Source organism: Balaenoptera borealis (assembly GCF_965194805.1).
Source record: "Balaenoptera borealis genome assembly, chromosome: X".
NCBI lineage: Eukaryota > Metazoa > Chordata > Mammalia > Artiodactyla > Balaenopteridae > Balaenoptera > Balaenoptera borealis.
The window spans coordinates 78,526,257-78,553,142 of record NC_138881.1 but is presented as its reverse complement, the minus strand read 5'-3'; the positions used below and the strand labels follow the sequence as shown (position 1 = coordinate 78,553,142).

The 26,886-nt window shown below is 32.9% G+C and overlaps 1 protein-coding gene and 1 pseudogene across 4 annotated transcripts in view; both read right to left on the bottom strand.

Annotated features, from left to right (window-relative positions):
• PCDH11X (protocadherin 11 X-linked) overlaps positions 1-26,886 on the bottom strand; it is a 523,932-nt gene that overhangs the window by 460,129 nt on the left and 36,917 nt on the right. The gene's annotated exons all lie outside the window — the stretch shown is intronic.
• Positions 1,746-26,222, bottom strand: LOC309620951 (retinoic acid receptor beta pseudogene; annotated as a pseudogene). Its single transcript has 3 exons — positions 26,199-26,222; positions 9,895-10,188; positions 1,746-8,551 (listed from the first exon to the last, which is right to left on the bottom strand). The product of its transcript is annotated as a retinoic acid receptor beta pseudogene (transcript).

The following is a 26,886-nucleotide window of genomic DNA, read 5'->3' as shown; positions in this document are numbered from 1 at the left end:
TAGATAATATCTTGGGTCACGAATCAAGCCTTGGTAAATTTAAGAAAATTGAAATCGTGTCAAGTATCTTTTCTGACTACAATGCTATGAGACTAGATATCAATTACAGGAAAAAATCTGTAAAAAATACAAACACATGGAGGCTAAACAATACACTACTTAATAACCAAGAGATCACTGAAGAAATCAAAGAGGAAATCAAAAAATACCTAGAAACAAATGACAATGAAAACACGATGACCCAAAACCTATCGTATGCAGCAAAAGCAGTTCTAAGAGGGAAGTTTATAGCAATACAATCCTACCTTAAGAAACAAGAAACATTTCAAATAAACAACATAACCTTACACCTAAAGCAATTAGAGAAAGAAAAGCAAAAAAAACCCCAAAGCTAGCAGAAGGAAAGAAATCATACAGATCAGATCAGAAATGAATGGAAAAGAAATGAAGGAAACAATAGCAAAAATCAATGAAACTAAAAGCTGGTTCTCTGAGAAGATAAACAAAATTGATAAACCATTAGCCAGACTCATCAAGAGAAAAAGGGAGAAGACTCAAATCAATAGAAATAGAAATGAAAAAGAAGTAACCACTGACACTGCAGAAATACAAAAGATCATGAGAGATTACTACAAGCAACTCTATGCTAATAAAATGGACAACCTGGAAGAAATGGACAAATTCTTAGAAATGCACAACCTTCTGAGACTGAACCAGGAAGAAATAGAAAATATGAACAGACCAATCAGAAGCACTAAAATTGAAACTGTGAATAAAAATCTTCCAACAAACAAAAGCCCGGGACAAGATGGCTTCACAGGCGAATTCTAGAAAACATTTAGAGAAGAGCTAGCACCTATACTTCTCAAATTCTTCCAAAATATAGCAGAGGGAGGAACACTCCCAAACTCATTCTATGAGGCCACCATCACCCTGATACCAAAACCAGACAAAGATGTCACAAAAAAAGAAAACTACAGGCCAATATCACTGATGAACATAGACGCAAAAATCCTCAACAAAATACTAGCAAACAGAATCCAACAGCACATTAAAAGGATCATACACCATGATCAAGTGGGGTTTATCCCAGGAATGCAAGGATTCTTCAATATACGCAAATCAATCAATGTGATACACCATATTAACAAATTGAAGGAGAAAAACAATATGATCATCTCAATAGATGCAGAGAAAGCTTTCGACAAAATTCAACACCCATTTATGATAAAAACCCTCCAGAAAGTAGGCATACAGGGAACATACCTCAAAATAATAAAGGCCATATATGACAACCCCACAGTGAACATTGTCCTCAATGGTGAAAAACTGAAACCATTTCCACTAAGATGAGGAAGAAGACAAGGTTGCCCACTCTCACCACTATTATTCAACATAGTTTTGGAAGTTTTAGCCACAGCAATCAGAGAAGAAAAAGAAATAAGAGGAATCCAAATCGGAAAAGAAGAAGTAAAGCTGTCACTTTTTGCAGATGACATGATACTGTACATAGAGAATCCTAAAGATGCTATCAGAAAACTACTAGAGCTAATCAATGAATTTGGTAAAGTAGCAGGATATAAAATTAATGCACAGAAATCTCTTGCATTCCTATACACTACTGATGAAAAATCTGAAAGTGAAATTAAGAAAACACTCCCATTTACCATTGCAACATAAAGAATAAAATTCCTAGGTCAAATCCTACCTAAGGAGACAAAAGACCTGTATGCAGAAAATTATAAGACACTGATGAAAGAAAATAAAGATGATACAAATAGATGGAGAGATATACCATGTTCTTGGATTGGAAGAATCAACATTGTGAAAATGACTATGCTACCCAAAGCAATCTACAGATTCAACGCAATCCCTATCAAACTACCACTGGCATTTTTCACAGAACTAGAACAAAAAATTTCACAATTTGTATGGAAACACAAAAGACCCCGAATAGCCAAAGTAATTTTTAGAAAGAAAAACGGAGCTGGAGGAATCGGGTACCCGGACTTCAGACTATACTACAAAGCTACAGTAATCAAGACAGTATGGTACTGGCACAAAAACAGAAATATAGATCAATGGAACAGGATAGAAAGCCCAGAGATAAACCCACGCACTTATGGTCACCTTATCTTTGATAAAGGAAGCAAGAATATACAGTGGAGAAAAGACAGCCTCTTCAATTAGTTGTGCTGGGAAAACTGGACAGCTACATGTAAAAGAATGAAATTAGAACACTCCCTAACACCATACACAAAAATAAACTCAAAATGGATTAAAGACCTAAATGTAAGGCCAGATACTATCAAACTCTTACAGTAAAACAGGCAGGACACTCTATGACATAAATCACAGCAAGATCCTTTTTGACCCCCCTCCTAGAGAAACGGAAATAAAAGCAAAAATAAAGAAATGTGACCTAATTAAACTTAAAGCTTTTGCACAGCAAAGGAAACCATAAACAAGAAGAAAAGACAGTCCTCAGAATGGGAGAAAATATTTGCAAATGTAGCAACTGACAAAGGATTAATCTCCAAAATTTACAAGCAGCTCATGCAGCTCAATATCACAAAAAACAAACAGCCCAATCCAAAAATGGGCAGAAGAGCTAAAGAGACATTTCTCCAAAGAAGATATACCCATTGCCAACAAACACATGAAAGAATGCTCACCGTCATTAATCATTAGAGAAATGCAAATCAAAAGTACAATGTGATATCATCTCACACCGGTCAGAATGGCCATCATCAAAAAATCTACAAACAATAAATGCTAGAGAGGGTGTGGAGAAAAGGGAACCCTCTTGCATTGTTGGTGGGAATGTAAATTGATACAGCCACTATGGAGAACAATATGGAGGTTCCTTAAAAAACTAAAAATAGAATTACCATACGACCCAGCAATCCCACTACTGTGCATATACCTTGAGAAAACCATAATTCAAAAAGAGTCATGTACCAAAATGTTCATTGCAGCTCTATTTACAATAGCCAGGACATGGAAGCAACCTAAATGTCCATCGACAAATGAATGGATAAAGAAGATGTGGCACATATATACAATGGAATATTACTCAGCCATAAAAAGAAATGAAATTGAGTTATTTGTAGTGAGGTGGATGGAGTTAGAGTCTGTCGTACAGAGTGAAGTAAGTCTGAAAGAGAAAAACAAATACCGTATGCTAACACATATATATGGAATCTAAAAGAAGAAAAAAAAAGGTCACGGAAAACCTAGGGGCAAAACGGGAATAAGGACGCAGACCTACTAGAGAATGGACTTGAGGAGACGGGGACAGGGAAGGATAAGCTGGGACAAAGTGAGAGAGTGGTAGTGTATATATGGACATTTATACACTACCTAATGTAAAATAGATAGCTAGTGGGAATCAGTCGCATAGCACAGGGAGATCAGCTTGGTGCTTTGTGACCAGTTAGAAGGGTGGGATAGGGAGGGTGGGAGGGAGGGAGACACAAGAGGGAAGTGATATGGGGATATATGTATATGTATAACTGATTCACTTTGTTATAAGGCAGAAATTAACACACCGTTGTAAAGCAATTATACTCCAATAAAATTGTTTAAAAAAATAAAAATAAAAATAAATAAATAAACGCATTTCATATTATCCCAGTAATTTGAAAAGGCGTTGCCTACATATAAGACATAAATACTTTTCAACAAAGTTTTGGACAGATACCTAAGTCTGATGCTAAAGTGTGGTACCAACATGAGCTTACTATCTTTAATGAATGACTATTCCAAGGCTGTTCCTCTGTCTTGTCTCCTTCAGGAATAAAGAATGACTAACACATGGATCCAACATTAGTTCTACCCCATGTCAGTTAGCTCAACTGACGTTCAAATCCATAGGAACCATGAAAAAAACCTGAAGCTCTTTGTCATATGTTAGACCATGACATGAAAACAATGGGAAAGATGAAAAGGGGAAATAAAGATATATGGCTTCTTAATTCATCACCTTGCTAACTTTACCATAGATATTTCCTATATACAAAAAAAAAAAAAAAGTTAGAGCTTTGGAATAATTGTAGTATCCTGAATTCTAAACTTACTTAGAATTATTTCCCCCTTGTTTATAGGGAAAAAATCTTGAGAAAATCTTTTGCTATCTCTCCCAAATGGTCATCCTTTGGTGAGAGAACTATCACTCATCTGTGTGTCTCTCTCGGTAATTTACTTAAGCCTCTATTACATTAATGAATGTGAGTGTAGGATAAAATGGCATCAAGCTTCGTTTATATGTACAATCTCTAAGGACATAGCACCCAGCATATACAAACACATTAAATAAGCGTTTGTTAGATGAATAAATGCGTGAATTAAAAAGATAATTCCTATTTTAAAAGAAAAAAAAAAGGGAAAGGGCAAAGTTTGGTTGTTCTTGTTTTTAATTCTCAGTCTGTGCTTGAATAGGAATATACTGTAATTGTTGACTCAGGTTGCTTTTTTTCTTTTGCTTTAATTAAATTGTCCAGAAAACAATTTCAGAATTATTTTATAAAACAACTATTTTTTTCTGTTAGGGATATAATAAGCTACATTGTCAATCTCTGGTAAAAATGTATAACCTAGTTGTAAACCTTTATTTTTGGAAGAAATAATGACAAGTACTTAGTTTGGTAAGTGGCCTGTGTACTTAAAAAATACAAAACCCTACATCTGTCAAACACTCATATGTACAAACAAAAAAAAAGAGACAACAAAAACTCAGAGAAGAAAACAACATACTATATGAATTGAATGCAACACATTATATGTTGATTTTGGATCCTGGTGTCTTAAACTAGTTTGATCTCATGTACACAAAATTGCCAATTCTAGTTCAGGTTAAGAAAAAATTTTGGACTTTCTAATAAACTCATGTAATTCAAAAGACTTAATTTCATTTGTGAGTGGCATTTCTTCCTAAATTCAAAAATAAGATTTGAGTTTGCAAATCTAGGACAAAAACCGCTGAAATAAGCAAGATGTTATTAAGCTCATCTGAGACTTTAATTCTTTGTAAGGATTTGTAAAATTAAGGAAAAGAAAGTTGGTGTTGGATATGAAATTCCCAAGAGAAGTATTTTTGCTTTTGAAAAAAATGAATAAGGAATATTCCTTGCCGAATTAAAAGCTATTTTTTTGCCTATTGTTCTGGGAAAGAATTAGCTGAACCATTGTATTAAACTTTAGCATTTTTGACATATGCATGTGCAAGACACCACTTCATTGCCTATTGGAAGGTAATAAAAAACACAGCAGTTCCAGAGCTATAAATCTAGTACAGTCGCCCAGAAAATGCATACACTGCCAGTAAATACTAAAAATAGTTCCAAAGAGATTGGATTCTAAAACTGCTTACATAAAAGCTGTTTACTCTGTAGATCGAGGAATGCTGGGGGAAAGACTAAAAATTTATTTCTGAGCTTTACCACTGCTTGATTTATCAAGAACCCACCTGACTTTTAAAAAAATTATTCTTTTTTTCTTACTGTTACTGATACATCTTTGGGCCAGAGAAATGCCAGTGTTTTATCCATTTGCATAGTTTCAAATGGATAAAACCACAGAGATATGGCTATTTTAGAAAACAATAGGGAAATAAATTTAATATTCTTAATACAAATATAATTGTTACTATAATAAATTTACTTTAATTCCATTAAGAGTTCATTGGTTTGCTATAGGCTGCCTAGAACTACTGAAGAGGATAGCAACTCTTTCTGAAATATTCAACAGTGTGATGTCATTTAGATTCTATGCACTATTTCAAGAACATTTCTTTCAGCATTCATTTGTAGCACTGTCAAGGGAAATACAATAAAAAATGGATTACATGTAAAATGACCTGAGCCGCTAGTCACATATTTGACAATAACCTTGAAGTCACCAAGTCCCTACCTACTTTAAATTTATATTACAGAAAGGAAAGTCATGTATTTAAGAAAGTATCAACTCTCTTTGGAAGAAAAGAATTTACATTAAAATATTAACAACAGTGGTGTTAATCTTGGCAAAGCCATGCACAAGGTTTAAGATATCACATGTTTATTTTACCTATTTGATATTTAGCAAAGACTATTTAATAGAACAATGATATTGTAGCATATGGTTCTTTTATTTTAATGTTAGTCCCAAGAAAAGTAATTCCTTCTATTGACTTTTTTTCTCTGTTTCATCAGATTTCAACATTAGGAACAGCTTGTTTGTTTTTCCTCTTTGACAAAAGAGTACGTACTCGGGAAGGTCACTGAAAATGATAGTGTCTTGATACTAACTTCTGTCTTAAAGTGTATTCCTCCATTACTTCAGGAATTTTTTGGTGATGTATGATAAATCTATCTATTTCCTTTCTTATGGCCATGTGTCATTGTCACTATTCTGTGTCCTCCAACTAGGAGAATAATCAAACTACTTGATTATATTATTTGGAATAAGCATTCAGATTGAAATGTTTTAAAGTGTTAAATTCATAATGTTATGGGCTGGAACAAAGGAGATTTTTTTTTCACCTTTAAAATAAATATATTTTATTCTTTGCCAGGAGACTCCATGGAAAAAGATAAACAGCATATGAACATAGAAAGCATTGTTAAACAATTTCAATGTACAAACAGAGCCAGAGAAAGTACATCACAGACTTGATAATATATCAAAACAAAAAAAAATTCCACTAGTGCTTAAATGAGAACTAAGAAACTGACACTTGTATCTGTTAACCACTCCACCCAAGCCTCCACTCTGCTTCACAGTGATTGAATCAGGCCAGAGGACGCAGATTCTCTGCCTGTGACTTTGGGAGGCAATGGAAAACCCCCCAGTATCAAGCAGGAATCAGGAAGGATACAGAGTTACATGGTGCAGGTGGTAGACTAGCCCGTCATTATCCCATGAAATCTCCCTAGTGGCTTCTGAATAGGTAAACAAAAACTTTTATTAACATGGAAACGTGTTTCTGCCTTGGAGGCTATCATTACTGTAAAAATGTACTTTTAAAAAAATTGTGTAGTTACGTCATTAAACAAGTAATAAACCACTTTTAATTTAAAGTGACACCAACAATTGAACAAATGACATTTGATACCTGAACTGGCAGTTACACTGATAACAGAATTCTCTTCTGCTAGTACAGTGAATTTGTTGTATACTTCACTGGGCAACATGAAAGAAAAGATGTGGTCTGAGAGCATCCAGAGAGCAAGGACAAGCTTCTATACTAACTAAAGTAGCCTTATCTTGCCACAATGTACAACAGTCCCATTTCCTTACCTTGATGTCTTGATCTGTGAAAGCAAGACAGTTATCTTTTTGATCCTTTCTTAACTGGACATGTAAGTAATCTGTTCCATAACCTTGGTGTCTTGGTTATTTGGAGTATGCAAAACAAAAGGAAAGCACCAAACGTATAGGAGAGAAAGAACAGAGCCATACTTCTGTATGTGCAGAGTCTTCAGAAACTTAACCAGGGGGAAATAATTTTGACTGGGTCTTTGCCATGCAATCTTGAGTGTTCAAAGAGGAGAATAGAAGCTTTTAACTGGTTTTGGGTTGCATGAAATGGCTAATTTTTAGAATTTAAAAAGTTTGTACTTCTAGGTAAGTTAGACAGTGAGGGGTATATATTGATACATATGAAAACTTCTTGGTCCTTCTTGAGTTTGAATATATTTTCAGGCCAAAAACTAAGCAGAAGTAAAAATGTTTTTTCCTTGCATTTTAAATCCCAGGAGTGAAGGTACTGGGGAATGTCTGAAGTAGCTAGAAAGTGTCTTATTGCAGCAGTGGTGACTGACTGACACCGCTGTTCTCCACGGAGCTGGGCGAGGTGCTGGGACTGTGCTCTGCTGTGTTCCCACTTGAGCTTGGGGGCAAGGGCTCATGTCCTTCAGAATTCTCCAGCATTTCCTGAATGAGAGGGGGCATTGAGCCAGGAATTTCCATTTTCAAGGTAGTTACACTTTCTGCACCTTTAGCACTGATGCTGCGGAGATCTGTGATTTTCATGAGGATCTTTGGAAACATGTGAGGCTTGCTGGGTCGTCTCTTTCTGATATAAATTTTTAGTGCTTCCAGCAATGGTCCTTGTAGCTTATCTACTTTTTTGTTGGTTCCTCAAGGTCCTGGCGGTCTCCACAGATCAAGCAGATGGCGCTGTGAAGGCCTGTCTCCGTGTCGTCCATCTCCAGATGTAGGAGCTGGCTGGCGAAGGTGAATACGAGGTCTGTCAGGGGTCTGATCCCGGCGTTGTGCATCTGGTTCGATTCAGGGTCAGGCCGTCCGAAAACGGCATGGTGTCTTGCTCTGGGGTATACCTGGTGCAGATTCTCAGAATCAGGATGTCCAAACAGGCTGCTTTCAGCAGGGTGATTTGGTCTGCGATGGTCAAGCCGGTGAAGCCTGGTAGACGTTTAGCAAACTCCACGATCTTAATAATGCACTTGGTGGCCAGTTCACTGAATTTGTCCCAGAGGCCCAGGTCCAGTCGGACTCGATGGTCAGCACTGGAATTCCTGTCCCGGAGCCTCGCTCGTGCCCAACCTGTGCGTCATGACCGAGTGGGAGGAAACGCTCACCCTACTCAGCGGCTGCTACGACCCCCGCCCGGGGTGCCTCCTCCAAAGGAGATTTAATTGAAGATATCAGGGTGGTTATATCCATGAGAACAGATGGATATTGAAACAAATCCATTCATCAAGTTTCCAATTTTTTCAGTCTATTCTTCACTTAGTTTTGAAAAGCCAGGTTTTGACTTTCAGAAAAAAAGGGAAAATCTTAAACAAATGACTAAATATGAGACATATATAAATGAAACAGAAAACAAAATCTGATTCATTCTACTAATATCCTACTTAATCCTCAAGGCCCAGAAATCTCCTTTACTCCAAAAAAGGATTTCAGTTTCTATATCATATGGGAAGGCCATTTCTTCTCTGTGTCAGGGTGTCTGAATACTGATTAACTAGATGTCATGATAAAGATGGTGGCAAATTTTCTTGAGAGAAGTCAATGACAAAGTTGTCCAAAGATTACATTCTCTTGGAAATGGGTAATCATTGCAAGAATAGCTCAAATCCTTTGCTCTGTGGGGAATGGAGTTTCAAATGGGCAGTGACTAATAAGAGATGGTTCATTCTAATCGAGGCTTTGCTGAATAATTGGAAGTCATTAATGCTAATGCTATCAATGGATGAACAGACAAAGCTTGTGGATGATATATTTTTTGTTTGTTTGTTTGTTTGTATTGTTAGTCACTAAAACATTGTTCACATTTGTTAACGAAAGTACCAGATTTTTCAGTGATCTTGTTTTTGAGAGGTAGGTTGTAGCCCAACAGTTAGAGGCAGATCATCATGGAGGTGGGGACAGCGTTTGTTGGAGGACGGCCTGAGAAGGGCAGCAAACCTGGGTCTTTTTTTCCCCTGCACATTTCAGACAGACCAAAGAGTATATTTTTTTCCCCTAATGGAAGTGAAGGATTGGCAATCTTATACATGGCTTTCTGAAGTTCAGACTTTAACTCAAATGCACATTCTTCTTTGTGGGTTAAGACTGGGCAAGGAATGGAGGCCATGGGATAGTTTTGACATGCCTCTGGAATAAGATAATTAAAGAGAGAAAAAAATCAGGGCAGACAATATTAGATCATGCCCAGACAAAAGCATCTTGTCCACTGAATCAGGGAAAGCGCCAGGTGCGGCCATTTATAGTCAGAGTTATTTTCATAATCCAAGGCTTACCCAGTTGGTACTGACCGTATGGGATATATCTTGAGACATTAAGAGGACCTTACCTCTTACCTGTCCTTTCCTGTTTTAATTTAAGGGGAGGAGGAACTCATCCCCATTTGCTTAAGTGTTTTCCTGATTCTATTTTAGAAGGAAGTACCATGTCCTCTGAGATAATTTCTGATTCTTCATTATTGACCATGTTTTTAGCAAGATGGAAACATGAAGCCCAAATTTCTCTGATGTTAAACAATTCATGAGTAGCATTTTTAATATCATCAAATAAGTGATTATCATTAGAAAATTCATGATTTTCATCATCAACAGTATCATCATCATTGCCATTGTCCTCGTCATATTCATTACCATGATTGTTGTAGTAATTTTCCTCCTCTGACGGTACTACCTCTTCTGTATAACTGGCACTACCAGTTCCACAGGCCAAGACAGGTATCTTTTACAGAAACACAAGGAACCAACAAAGTCAAAATAAATTTTAATATCTATTAAATACATAGGCTATTGCTATCTAAATGAATTATCAGCATAGTAGATGACAAAAATATTTTTGCCACTACTTTCCAATAAAAAAATCATGTCTTCTTCTTAAAGCAGCCCCTCCATAGGAAAAAAGCCATCAGTGTTCTATAAGCATAACTATATTTATATATTTAAGGAGTCTTAGCCTACTCAAATTTACTAGACATATTTAATATCAGCAAATACTACGCCCCATGACACTGATTCCAGGAGTGATTTAAATTATGTCTAGGATCAGTTTGAATCAGGAGAAACAATGATATTTTCAAACTACTAGTAATTTTTTTTTTCCCCCTCAGGTGCACTGAATCACACTTTTTAATCAGAGTATCAATACACTGTAATATCTAAACTCCATCCAGAGAATAATAATGTTTATAAAAGTTCTCCAAAATTAATTAAGGTTATGCCTTGAAAGGCAGAACCAGTATTTTTATGCCATGACATCTAGCAACTATGTCAATCAATCAAACACCTGAAACTTCCAGTCTTATTAATCAGTTCTTTACAGACACAGCCAATGACAAACTTAACTAAATCGGTCCCAGTTTCACACATTAAAGCGTAGACATTTTCAATGACGAATATAGCAGTTTAGATAAAATTATTGTAGGCATATGGTCAAAATATATTTTCATGCCTCACAATACTAAAAGAAAAAATTATAAAATTTAAGAGCTGAAAACAATTGATCATAAATAAACCCATTAGTAAAGACATTGGATTAATAAATGCTTCTTTTAACAAGATAGCCATACTAGTGCTATCATACAAGGTAAACTGTGTTACATTCATATACTGTATCTTCAAACAGTTCTTAATTTGTCTAATGCTAGAAGATACTAATTTTTATCATTTCTTATCCTTAACGGTAGCAAATAGTTTTTTTTCAAAGTTTACTATTTTAACATTAGCATTTAACTATTTTAACTAATAAGTTTTACACAACCATGAAATCAAATTTAAAAAAAATAATGGTTTTACTAATGAAAAGATAAACCTTTCTTTACTAGCTGAGTTCCCAAAATTTATAACATTTTACAAACAAAAATACTCATACATATTAATTTTATCCTTCTAGTTTTTATTCTAAGATTGGAAATTAATTTGGCAAAGGACACATTTGTTTCATATAAATATTCAATTTATAAAGTGGATTCATTGCATAAGTTAAGATTTTGTTAGTGTTAATAATAAGTGTATTTTCTTGATATATAATAAAGCAGAATAAATATTGAAATACTTTTGTGCAATTAATGAATTGTTTATCCCATCTGAAATTAGAAGAAAACCATCTCTCAAGTTACTTTGCTCTATCATTTAGCATAATGTTCCCCTTCAGTTACATAGATAAGAAAGTAACTTCTATGCTGAAAATTAATTATAATACTTTGGAAATCATAAAAAGCATTATTACTTCATAAAATCTCTATCAAAGGTGCTAATACTTTTTTATGTGCTAATACTTTTCCACTTATGACTCCTAAGGTTTAAGAAACTGTTCAAATTGCATTTATTGTTTAAACATTTGTGAAGTATTCTCTCATCTGGAAATGCTCATCGTTTGAAGGTTTGGGAAAGTGTTCAAAACACCCTGACTTGTCCTTGGAGTTACTAAAAATAACAAAATCTGCTCCTACCACACTAGGCTGTGCAAGGGTGGGCTAAAGCAGTAGTTCTCTGCTAAGGAAATTCCAACCCCCTCCCCAACACAGGGGATATTTAGCAAACTCTGGAAATATTTTTGGTTGTCACATCTAAGCAGGAGGGTGCCACAGGGACTTAGTGGGTAAAGGCCAGGTATACTAATAAACTTCCTACAATGCACAGGACAGCCCCCGTCCTGTTCTACCTCATCTCACAAGAAGGAATTATCCAGCTCCAAACGTCAATAGTGCCAAGGTCAAGAAATCCTGGGCCAACACACTGAGAATTATGATCCTAAAAGGAAAAGACTAAATTGTATCCAAATGCAAAGCTTTACTCTGAAATCAGTATAACTACAATTATACTTGTACGATCCAGCAAATAAATTATCAGAAGAGCCTCAGAAATATAAATGGAAAGAAACGAATCACATCTGTGCATTAGAATCATTTGTACAAACATCACTTTTCTATGGCAGTAAACCGACTATAAACATACTTTCATATAGACTATCTTATCTTGTGGTTAATTGTACTTTTAAAAACTCTGAGATTACCAATAAGTAATACCTAATTTTATGAAAATATAAATGGTTTAAATGTTTCTAGGAGGAGAAGCTTTTGACTTTATTTGTATGCTAGGCCAAAATAGCAGCAAACTAATTTCTATTTTTGACCAATGGAAGTACTATTTAAAACTTCCAAGGTTTACACAGTAGCTTGAAATTATAGGTGGTAAAATCAACACACATTTAAAATGTAATACTTGAAATTAAGTGAATCCAACTAGTGTCTAATGATCAGATCATCTGATACAGAACTGGAGAAATCTGATCTTTGGTTACCAACTAAAATTTTAAAATCAAGTTTTGATTCAGGTTCCAAGACACATTCTTATTCAATAAGAGCTAAAGCTATAGATGACAAAGACAAACTGAACATTATGGGAAATATTATATATACATAGAAAACATTATTCTATTTATCTGATATGAATAAATGTCCAACTCTTTATTTTACATTTGTTAATTTAAACATGTTATTTTTAAATTATGTTAAACAATAATTGTTTATTATTTTAAAAATAAAAATGGTGAATATATTTGATCTGTGACAATATCATATGAAAAAACACAGTGGTTTAAATATCTAGGGTTTTGTAGATATTTTCATAATACTATAATTCTTAGAGTTTCATGCATTGCTTACTGATTTATTGATGTACAGTCAGTAAACATATGTTTATGACAAAATATAAGAAATTTTCCACAGCTCACTACATATCTTAATTAATTTGTATCATATTGAGAAATAATGGATAACCCAGTGGACAGTACAGGAAAAAACAAGAGCATGACGGCAGAATTATCACTATTTTCACTCTACCAGAAAGCTGCTCTACTTAAATCCCTTACTTATTATAACAATGCCTTTCCCTTATTCTACTAAAAGAGCTGTCATAGATGGCAAAACATATGACAATTCTTGACAGTTAAGGGTTATAAAATAAATGCTTCAAAGTATAAAGTTAGTAGAAAAGAATTTTTAGTTTCGCTCTCTTTTGAATTGGGATATTTTGGGGGTTTTACCTCCTTTTTTAATACCTACATTAAATAAAGTTTACCACATAAGGTGATAAATAAGCAAGGGTATTTTCAGTCCTCGTGCAGTTACAAGTCAGTTTAAAAGGGTGGGATGAGGGGGACAAAAAGAGGTACAAGTTTAACCATAATAGGAAAATACTGTGTATTTGGAAAGTCACGTCTTGATACGATTTTTAGAATAAAATGTTCTCAAAATCAAGTTCTAAACTATAATGTCCACAAATACATTCTGTAGCATTAATAAGTTACTTTGATTAAAGGATGATAATTGGGCAATGTGGTAAAGGAAAATTATTTTTTTATCTTAACTAAGAATTAATGTAAAGGTCTTATATGCCAAAGCCAGTATAATATTACATTTCCTCTCTGGAACTCAAAGCAGAACTTAAAATTGTTGGTATCCACAGCCTCTGTAGGTTTTCACAACCTCAGTAAGCCAATAGTTAGAAGAAAAATGGTTTAAGGAAATATGTACAACTACCAAAAAATCTTCAAAGTGAATGTAGCTACATCAAAATAAATTGTTAAAAGAGGAATCTCTTTATCAATGATGCCCAGTACATTGAGGTTTGTGATACCTAGAAAGTCCAATTTGAAATTCCCTTTAAAAATCCCTACTATTCTAAATAAGCACACCAATTTGCTTTGACTATCCTCTTAGAAGGGGGAAGATGCTGCTCCTTGTAAAATATTCTATATATAATAAAAACCAAGGACAAAGCCGCTACAACACTGATCAGAACTAGAGGGGATTTTACTAATAACAGGAAAAAACGTCTAATGGAGATGTGAGTTTATCCAATTCCATTAATAATTCTGGAATTTAAAGAATTTTTCTGGGAGCCTTTTTTTTTTAATTGAAGTATAGTTGATTTACAATATTGCATTAGTTTTAGCTGTACAGTCTGGGAGTCTTGACATACATTTGCTGAAGTAGAAAATTTCTAGGAAATATTTTTAAAGTATTTTGGAGAAAAAAGGTAATGGGAAAAGATATGATTCACTTAAATCTGATTATTAACTATAGAATAACAAAGTATTGACTACAGTTTAGAATGAATAATTTATATAGAATTATGATCAATTACTTTCACGCACATAATAGCAAGGACAAGAAGCCTGAATATTAAAGCAATGCTCAAATTATGTTTTGATTATCAAACTATAATTTAATGTAATCACAATTTCTCAAAAATTTGATAACCTTGGGATATACATTTTTGAAGTATAGCAAAACCCTATCAATGATAGTAGACTGGTAAACATTTAATAAATACTGGTTTTAACTTCTGAAAAAGACATTCTTCTCTGATCAAAATCATTTGTGGGAGGAGGTATGGGGATATATGTGTACATATAGCTGATTCACTTTGTTATACAGCAGCAACTAACACAACATTGTAAAGCAATTATACTCCAATAAAGATGTTAAAAATAAATAAATAAAATAAAAGCAGGTACTAAAAAAAATCGTTTTGTTATTTGGTAAACTGCCAAGAGGTGGAAGAAAAACAATTAATATAAAGTTAAGGAATCTAATAATAAGCAATTTGCATTTTAAAACATCATTACTCTAAAATCAAATGTATACTATTAAACCATTGGATTATTAAACTAACTGAACTCTATACCACATTTTGTATTTAACTTGATTTTTATTATCACCAGAATTATTTAGGTTTGTAGTGATTGCTATTAACTCTATTACCTAGATACTTGAATCTAATTCAATTATTTTTATTAGGGACTATACTAAAATATTCAAGCTGTCTCTAAGAATTAAAGGCAAGTTTCAAAATAAACATACTTGAAATGTGTTTACTAATTCATTGAATCGCTTTGCTTTTCATGAATAATGCCATATAAAAGAACAGTAATCCTGATACGCGCAATTGACTTTTAAAATAGAATTCTGCATCATATCTGGTTCTATTAGTCAAGGCATATAGGATATTTAGGAGGTGAAATTTAAATTTATCTTTAGAAAAATGATTAGCTCAACTAGAATAGGATATGGGCACTCTTAAGTCACCATCAGAATACACCTGATATATACGTATAATATGTAATATATAATATACAATATATAATATATAATATATATCTCCTGATGGTGACTTAAGTGCCCATATTTATCTATCTAAAAAAATATATATATATATTTAGTATGTATGTAAAAAAATTTTCAAAACCCTGAGTGAAGTCCAGGCAAATCCATGAAGAAAACCAAAACATATGATGCAAAAATAATTAAATGATTATTGGTGACATCATGTTTTTTAATGTTGGTGAATGGAGAAACAACAACAGAGTACAATTTGATACTGCATCCAAGTATCCATTATTCTCAAATCAGTATAATGAAGGAAAATATAAACTGTTCTTTTAAAAGTATTTATGAAGAATATGTCCATGCAGATAAAATCACTATTCTTCTCTTACAAAAACCACTCAAGGCTCTTATCTACAATCTAATTTTTAGTTTGAAAAGATGTGCAAGAGGTTCTCTAACTCATCAACTGTTTAGGCTATACTCAAATGGTCTCTAGATAAATAGGTACTCAGGGAAAACGGTGTAGAAAAGGAGAAATGGGGTAACACATTTAACTTCTTAAAACCTTAATTGTTTAGAACCTTGGCCAGAGGCTAATCCCTCCTAATTTTTGTGAGCCAAAGCTTGGAAGCAAAGGACAGATAGCCTTCATATATTTAAATAATGATTAAGGAAATCATATGTCCAAAATAAAAGAATTTTTAATGAAATTACATCTGCTTTCCATGCCATTCTCTTCCCTGTTTAGCTTTAGTGAACACTACATGAGATGAACAATGCCAGCTCAGAAAAGGATTCACCCTACGTAAATTTGATGATAGCATGTCTGCTGCCAGATAATTCTTCACAAGCCAATCTTTTGCCAGTTGAGCTAACTCAGAATTGTTCACCTGAGAATTGTTCAGCTAAAATAAATGGAGAGTCCAGTTTGAGTTTGTGCAAGTAATGTTTTACTTCATTGATGTTATGCAGGAAGTGGCAGCTCTCTGGCTCAAGGTAGTTCAGACCTTTAGGAAGAATAGGAAACAACATAAAATGGCAAAGAAGAAACTAGATGTTTTGGGTTTTATGTATTGTGACCATATATTCTTGTGTCCCTGTTTAATTATTAAGAGGTGCCCTTTCACTTTTAAACTTGTCCTTATTTGGAGGATAAATTATGTGGTTAGCCTCATTTTATACAATGAAAGTAAATAACAGAAAACCAGGTGAGGATAAAATAGAGGTTAAAAAATATACACACAAAGATATGTATAAGGCACCCAAAGATAATTCTCTTTTTAATCTACAAATTGAATCTGAACTCTACAGGTCAAACCGTTTGTCCACTGTGTCTGTGGAAATCATTTGAGAAAGCAACACTTAAAGTAACTACAAATATTGCCTAAGTAATAATCAAAATAAGCAGTTATCTTTTAAAGCAACTATGGATAACTGCAACTAGGACAGCAAATCCAGTTATTTGTGAAACAAATTGCTAATGTGTGAAATCACAGAGTTATGTGGTCAGTTATGTGTGGGGAAAAAAAATCTTCCAATATCATAGTAACACAAAATACAAAAGCTGTTGTCAGTAAAAAGAATTGTGGATAACTCATTGTGGCAATGCACTGCAAATATGGGTGAATCAACTATCACTAACCCATTGGAGCAATCAAGTTTAAGAAAGCTGAACAGTTGCGGCAGATGAAACAATTGTCAGTAAACTGTGTAGCAAACCATGAAGATACTTTGAAATAACTCTTGAGGTTACCTAAAACAATAGCTTATGTTTACTTATAGCTGAATCTAATTAATACATTATGCCTTAAAATGGGGAAAAAATACAAAAATAATTGCTTCACCAAATTCCACAGTTGTCTCGTAATATCAGGGAGCTATTTGGTAAAATGCTATTTTTACATTAATCAATACTCAAATAAGGCCAGCCACTAGATTGTAGGGTATGTAGAAGATTATCTCAGACAGGAGTCAATTTTTTGCCTCAAACCTTTAACAGTCTAGATTACAGAAGGCCAGACATAGTTAAAATGAGATTACTATTTACAAAATATCAAATAAAACAAGTGGAGAAAAATTTTAAGTTACTTTAAACTACTTAAATTTGCCATGGTATGATTATATTTGTGTAGAATATACAGCTCAAGAAGTCATGTCTATTAGATAAATAACAAAAAAATCAGATTTCTAAGAGTTAAAGGGATTAAAATGTCAGTTTTATTAATCTAGCTATTTTGCATGTAAACTGGTTTTCTATGTGAGACCTCTAGCTTTATAAAAATCCATTCGTTTTACCAATTAGGTATTTGATCTAAACCATCATTTGAAAGACTAAAGCAAAACTCGAGGCAGCTAAATATGCCTGAAAACTCAAGACGGGTTTTCTGGAGAAAATAGATTTCAGAGAAATGTCTAGAATCCTAAAAGCTACAGATGGATAAGCTAGTTCAGCCTATATAGAAGCCAGCCAACAATGTTTCAACTCAGTGCCATATATATACCATCCCCAATGAGGAAATTTTCACTCTTCCAGTCCCATGAGTACTTCTAGTTAAAGATACATTCCCACACCATTACAATGGCTTCCAAAGGCTTAAATATGATAGGATGGTCATCACTACTTCTTCGACTTAGTAAGTTCTAGACTGGTTTTGGAATCTAGGATAATGAGGTATTTGAAGGGGTGATATGGTTTTGAAGAAAATGCTATGGCTACCTGTAGCTGATCCTTTAGGAATCACTTTCCTCAGAGTAAAATTAAAAGCTTTGAAGGCCTCCTGAAACTCACAAAATCTGTTAAATATTTAAGTCCTCAGAGAAAAAGCAGTGTGACATCACTAAATGAAGTCAAGAATATAATAATCAAAATCAGAATTTTATAGTTCTTTTGTGTATTCAACCAACCTAAGTAGCCTTCATTTCATATTTACTTATGGAAGGGAGTTGAATATCTAAGTTAATCGAATATTCATTACTTTGTATAATCTAAACACGATTATATTTTCCTACTTTTTGATAGCTATATGCACTCTCATATTCATCCATACAATCATTCAGTGACTTCAATAATGCACTATGTTCAACTAAAAGTAATCTATAAAGTTCTACACTTCTTTATTTATAATCCATTAAATTTTTTTTATTTGTTCATCCCTGGATTGTTTAGAGCATCACTTTGTTCTTCTGTTAACTATTTACTTCATTATTCTCCTTACTGACAGCAAAACTCTTCTTGTCCCTGACTAAGCTACTTTAAATGGATGCTTCTAAGCAAACTCTTGTGCTCAGTGAATATAAGGGCCCCCTCCTAAACCAGGAAAACATACTAGTATCCATGAAAGTGTAGTTCTAGCAAATATCCTGATGCAAAAATGACTTTTAAAGCCTATTTAATTTAGAATGATTAAAACTTTAAAAATTCAAATTTGTTATTACATATCTCTCCTACAGAATCCACTGGAGAAAGACAATTTTGACTGACTTACAAGAAAAGAAATAGGAAAATAGAAAAGAGTTTTCAGTGTGAAAAAGAAAAGACAAGATAGGACATCTAATTTTTTTTTAAATGACATATGAATGAGATGTAAATAAAGCAATTCCAGATGGTAGAAGCTGTATATGAGAAAGTATTCACATTAGCAATATCATAGTCATATGGAGGGCCAGGAGGAGGGAAAGACAAATGAGGAGAAGGAAACATTTGATTCAAGAGACAAGTTAAAGAAGGTAAATGGAAGTTTGTTTGTTTTAAATTGAACTAAGTCAAGAAATAAATGTGGAGCCAGTGGCACTGATTGAGAAAGAGAATAATGCTGTCATATTTTCCTCTGTATACATATATAAAATATGTGTGAAAAGATTAGGTTGTAAAATAAGTTTTTAAAGAGTTTAGAGCATAATTTTAGAAAAATTGGGGGAGACTACAATCTTAAACCATAGAGCAAAACCAGTAACTACTGTTTATAAAACACTTTTCTTCAAGGCACTCAGCAAATTTTATGTATTTTTCTTATTTCATTAATTTTTATAATATCCCTACCTGTTAGATAAAGATAATTTTATTTTCGCCATTATATAGAAGAGGAATTGGAGGCATAGACAACAAGTTTGAGAATTAAGATAATAGAAAGACTCATGTAATTACCACCACTAGCACAGGAATTAACATTTTCATCAAAAAGATTTTATTTCCAGTCTCGAAATTGTTTTGCTGATAAATGTTGGCAGAAAGTATCACTGCCATAATTGCAGACCTAGTAAAAAATAAAATATCATGAATTAATGAGAGTGCTGGGTGAAAAATCTACTGAAAGTAGATTGGGAAATTTTAACTTGTCTGAAACTGTGAACACAAAAATAATTCCATGTTCTTAATGTCAGAATGACCAATTCAAGATAAAATGTTCTTTTAATATAATAAATGTTTTCTTCCTTACTATCATTAGTGTAGAAATATATTCCCCATAATGCCTGTTATTAAGCTCCCTGGGGACAGTGACTATTTTTCAAATGTATTTTTATCCCTCAAGACTTTGTACGCTGGGCACTCATTAAGTATATGTTAAATTTAGATGACTGGAATTAGACTAAGATGTTAGTTGGTAGTCAGTTACTGTTACAACTAAGAAAATACTTAGTAGAACAGCTTTCCATTCTTTAGAGTTTTACTTCATTCTATTGGAGAAGCTTAAAATAATGGACTTCTATATTTAAAATAAGCAAAAGGATAAGATATGTTAATAAGAATATCCTCCATAAAATAAAATTCCTGGTTAAGTGAGATCTCAAGGACAAATGTAAATTAGGTGAGATAACCTAAAACTTCATTTTACTCATTCAACTTTTAAAACTCCTTGTTTTGTTGAATGAAACAAAGTTTAAAAGTAGTTTTTTCAAAAGGTCTTTTATTTCTATTTCCTATTCTATAACCTTGTATTACTTTTCTTAGTTTACCTGCAAGTTTACAGACATCTACATGCAGCAATTAAAAAATAAACATTCTTTCACTGTGTTAAAAAAAAGCAATAGGTTTCTTATGACTGATCATCTAGAATTACATCTTACATTTCACAGCAAATGAAAAATATATGGACAGCTATAGTTTTATTGTTTTAGTTGCTAAAAGACACATTTCTGTGTGCATGAATGTGGATATTATATTTTGATGCACTGAGCTGTCTAGTAATGAATATTTAATCTTTTACAAAGAAAAAAAAACATTATCACATAATTGTAGAATAATATTGGTGGAGATATATTAATTTCTGCAAGCAAAAGACCAATGTATAAAGAACGCTTCAAAAATAGTTATTTAAGCTCTGTGTTTTAAAATTAAATTGAACTTAATACTTTCCTTCCTCTGGTACCTTCTATGTGCATTCAGAAACTAAAAGACACTTCAACAAAGATATACTAAAATTTAATTTGTGGTCAAAGCAATTTATTTTCTCATTATGCTATCGAATTATTCACACTTTTTTATTGATTTATGAAGATGACTAAACTGATAAATGCAAAGGGAGAATACTAATTTCTTTGGTATTTGATTTTGAAGTGAGAACTATTTTTCATATGCACCTTATATTTTTTGATAAAGAATAATTTCTTCAAAATTGGTCCAAATTCACATAAAAGTGTAAAGCATAAAGCTTGGTAAAAGCATAAAGCTGCTTAAATTATTTTATTGATCGAATTAAGTCAAAATCAGAAATTTCCCCCCGAATGACCTTATTGCTTTTATCATCACTTCTGAACAAGATGTTATCACCTCTGGTACAAAAGCTTTACCAATCCATCATTTTTTTTTTTGGTCTAACATTGAATTCAGTTCACTAAGAGTGTTGTTATACAGTCAGTATAAAGTTGTATAGATCAAACAAATAATTTATGCTGAACTAACTACACACATTGGAATGTTTATTATCTCAGATTATTAACATCGATCAGAATTATGGGAGCCAAGTAGATCTGTATAACCAAACCTCATGTTTTCATTAAAGAGTTCTATAATTTTGTCTTGTAATTAAATATATATTTAATAGATTTTAAGTCTTTCCCTTTGGCAGGCACAAAATTAAACATCAAATTGGTTTTTATTTAGATACAGTGAACAATAGAATAACAGATCAATAAACCTGTGCCTAATAATAATCCATGTAAAATTTAGCAGTATTTCTTATAGCTAGTTGCTATTATCAGGTCAAAGGGCAGAATGTGAGTAAATTAATCAAAGTTGGGGAGATACATTTGCTCTTCAGAATCTTAGTTTATAAATTCTAGAATTGAGCTATCTAAAATGTCCTACATATATGTGTTTCATGTGGGACTATTAGTAACACGTGTATTTAATGAAAGGCATTAGTGGACTATATTAACCAGGACTCTGATAATAGCAATGAAGTCAAAAGTTATTTAATCCTATTAGTGTCACACTCTCATTGTAATAAGACCTGACAACATTAATAAAGAACCATTTATGAAGAGAATGAGTTTTATGTTGTCATTTTTCCCCACTGGAGGTGCACTTTTATAATAACCCCTAGCTTTCAGGGACCTAACAGTCATTAGCATTTGACTGTCATCTCTTTTACTTTTTAGCACAGATCAAAAATGTTAATCTGCACATCATAGAATTCAGAGAATATAAAATCAAGTTATCTTAAAGCTGAAAGGGTGAACTTCCAAATAAAACTTCATTTTATAGTTGAAAACTGAGGAAATCACTATATTCAAACTCTTCTGAATATCTTTAGAGGCAACTTTGCTTTCTAAAGCAGTTAAATACATTGTTTGTTATAGAATATTATGTATATTATAGCACATTATAACATTGTTTGTTATAGCATATTATGTCTGCAATGGCATTAATGAATTTTACTCACTCCTCCTGATACTACACACTACTTTGATCTATGGATACATATGATAAAGAAATATTAATTCCTTCAGAATAATAAAGTTTGCTTGCTCTTTAGCTCCACAATATATTATTTGATGTCTCATTCTTGGCAAGCGTATTCAAGGTTACTAAATCTAACGGTAGATAGAATTTTCACAATTTGGATTTTCTAATCCCAGATTTCAAAGCAAATCTAAGTCTAACCTTAGTTTCATAAATCCAAACTCTTGATCAACAGGCAAGATGTTTAGTTCTTATTTAGCTTTTAAAGTAAAAACCAAATATATGTTATTTTAAACAAAATAGAAACAAGGGCCCACACTTTGATTATGTGAAAAGACTCTGCCCAAGATTAATTTTTTTTGAGGTGGATGTAAAAGATGAGGATGCTTTATGAGATGGGCAAAAATGTGTGAGGGCTTTGAGTCGGGTCACGAATCTGAGAAAAATTTGATCTTCATGCTCCGTCAGCACAGTCAACCTTTGAAACATCGTCATGCCTGCCTCAAGGGGACCAATCAACACACTGCCACTGGGCTAGTATAGAAACATTATTGCTGATATATGTAAGGGAAGCTGAAAATCTGAAGCAGAAAATGAAGACATATGCAACATCATTATACAAACTAATTTCCCCTGAGTTCCAACCATGGGAAGAAGTAGATCCCAGTGGTTTATATCCATATCCTGAGTCAGATTGGGTGCTTGAAGTATATTTCTATTTGTGAATGTACTAGCTTCCCTGACAACAGACTTAGAATATGAAAAAAAGCTTTATAAGTAACAGGCCATCAGAATAATAAGGTGGAAGTTAGAAAGACATTGTAACTTTCTACTACTGGATGACAGCTCTGTCAAATACTACTAGGGCTCAGTGGTATATATTTATTAGATAGATGACACATAGATGCAGATAATTATATATATAGTATACAATATGTATGTATGTATAGTGTACATGTAGTATATACTATATACCATGTATAACATATATTTTAAAATATATTATTTAATAACATTTAAAAATTATATATTTATAATATATATAAAATATTTATAATATATAAAAATGGCGTATATATACACATATACATATAATGTGTGTATATATAGATATATATAGTTATAGGTCTTTAGCATAGCTAGTCCAAATTAAGGGAAATTTTATCAGAATATCGTGGGGAATTCTCATTATACCATGTCTTTACTTGAGACAGGGAAAAGGGAAGATTTCACTTCTGGATATTTTTTTAAGTGGCAATTCACATCAAAAACTTTTATAGATGAAGCTTTTTTTTCTTTAGAGTAACCTAATCTCTCAAAAATTTGAAAATTAACCTTGCCAAGATCATGTGGATAAGTTTTATTTTACCATAATTTTCTTTGTACTAAGCAGAATCACTTGGTAATCATGTTATTCATTCATTCCTCACTTTCTTTTCACTTTGTCTTTTTTCATTTTCTTCTTTTTTTCTTCTTCTTCCTTCCTGTTAAACTTGTTGTGATCCCCACCCTCAAGGTTATCTATCTGTCTCTTTCTGTCAATCAAATCTAAGAGTCAGAAGACCTTATTCTGGTTCCCAATTTACTAGTCATATGATCATAAACAAAATAAATGATTACCCTGAAATGCAATATCCAAATATTTAAAATGTGTAATAATAATGCTTTCCTTGTTTATGCCAAAGCACACCTAATGTCATAAAATGCATAAATGAAATTAAAATATTTATATATTAATTTTTTGAAGATCAATATTGTAAGTTTTGTCTTATGCTACTTTTATTATATACATTTTGATACATTTAGCAAATACCTTTATTTTCAGTTAATTATCTTGTTAATTAACATAGATTTGTTAATAGCAAGACACTTTCATGTGTAAATTGACCTAATTTTTCCTAGAATTTTTCTCTATATCTCCCCCTTCTCTCCCTTCATTATCTGAACTTTTCATATAAATTTTATATTTCCTTAGTTAAGATAAACTGTGATTTTGCTAGTCTTGTCTACTCAACAAAAATAGAACAAGTTAATATTAATTAAATCCTCAACCTATTCTGCAGGACAGATCTTTTAAAATAAATTAGTATGGTTGGCCTACTTACTTTCAAATTATAACGCTTATTAAAGTTTATGGATGAATCATAACATGTTTCTTTTTTTTCTTTTTATTTAACCTCCCTATCCCCCCTCCCCCAGCATACATACCACTTTCATGACAGGACCTTTTTGTATGTCAAAGTGCACTCAGTTAACCCATGAGATGGCCCTCTGCAAGCCCAGGGCTATGCTTTGTGTTCCATAATTATTATTTTTAACAAGCAGTCAGGACAGTATTTGCCCATTGGGCCATACAAATGCCCCAGTACTTAGGTACATCACTTTAGGCTTATCACACATTCTAAAACAGAATGAAATTGTAGAGCATGTCTATTTCTAAGACTCATCTAAGAACCTCTAGTGAGCCTGTCTTTATGTCACTTGCTGATAATCTTTCAAAGAAATTCAAATGAAAATAGATTTTAATAAACCTAAATTATGCCAGTGGGTTTATTTGTTTGTTTTTTTTTTTTTAAATTTGAATTTGTTAAGCAGCTTTCAAAACAAATCAGAAATTTCTTGGAAGTTCATTAAGCTGCCCTGAGGGAGACATGACAAAATTATTCTTTCAGTAAAGCACTGCATTTCAAAATAACACATTTGTCAGGATAGTTGGGTGGAGAGACCCTACTACTAATTCCTGATTTAAATTTAATAAGGTCCCATTTTGATTTGAATCTGTCAATTTTTATTTTCCAAATAAACTGCTTTTCTTTGTTTAGGCTGTGCTCTCCAAAATAGTAGCCGCTTACCACAGGTGGCTAAAATTAAGATTAATTAAAATTAAAAATTCAATTCCTTGGTAACAGTAACCACATTTCAAGTACTCAGTAGCCACATGTGGCCAGTAGCTACCATATTGGATACCACAGATAATAGAACTTCCATCATCGCTGCTGGACAGTGTAACTGTCCAGTCATCTACTGGTCAGTGCAACTTTAGATATAGTATCCACTCTGCTATGCAACTTACTGTTTAAAGTAATAAGCCTCACATTTCTATAAACAGTCAAATGTTTCAATGCATCTCGAAAAATCTTCTATGCAGGTGTATCTTCCCTCTACTTAGTGCTTATTCTTCCCAATTCTGCCCCTGTGAAATTTATATCATCATCCTCATATTATGATTGGAGAAACTAAAGGTAAGAAAGATTAAGCTGGAGGTGGCTTGTCTAGTCGGTGGTAAGCACAAAATTGTGATCTATATCTTTCTGACTCCTGCATATTTTTGCATTTCATCAGATAAGGAGACACCATTGCAAGGACCTTACTTAGAAATGCTTATTTATAAATCATCCATCTTTTTTCAGTTTTTACTTCTTATATTCACATACAAATCCGTATTTCACTTGAAATCACTCAAAAGATCTCTAGAGTTAGACTTCTGAATGTATTTATAAACAAATATATCTCCATAACATATCGGCATCATCTGAGCAGTTTTCCAATATTACACATCCTCCGTGCTAAAACCTTCAGATGATATTCATCAAAATATCTTATTTATGTGTTCTTTGAATAATTTTAACATTGGTCATTATGATAATCATAATCTGGTAGTGAATAGTCAGAAAATGTTTATAAAACTTTGAAAATTGCTTGACCATATCTATATTATACCTGCACGTTTGTTCTTTTACACATTCGCCAAGATCATTCAAGTGCATTGTACTATATCACATACCCCAATCTGAGTTTTCTACTACTCTATATACCATATAGCCAATTAAAAATATTCACCCATTCACTTGATAAATGCAGCCTCTCTGCACATATTTCAAAGAATACCAAATATTCCATCTATTCTTCCCTCTGCATTTCCCACCCCAAGACCCAAATCAAACCAAAATAGGTCCTTTAGGTTAACTGAAACTCTTTGACTGAAAAATTGACTTACCCTTTACTGCAAATAAATGTTCTGTGTTTTCAAAGAATTGGAACAAAATGAAAATATTTAACATTAACAAGACATATCTAAAATTTAATCTCATTTTGTGACTCAAGAGATGCTTAAAGATCTTGCCTTGACTTGAAATCAGCATGAAAAATATTTATTACTACTATATCCGTGTAGAAATGCTAGTAATAAAAATGTTCTATTCACCCCTAAAATAAATTTATTTGGCTTCTTTTCAAAGGACAAGATAAAGCTTTCTGTCTAAAATAATCACTTAGAAAACCTGATAGGTTTGTGGATTCATTCTTGTTGTTTAGATTTGCTTGTTTAGGCCAAGTTTGAGGCAAAGTCATGACTAGACAGATTAAAAGTAAGATATTGTGTAGGTTATTGATTTGTAAGCAGCAAGGC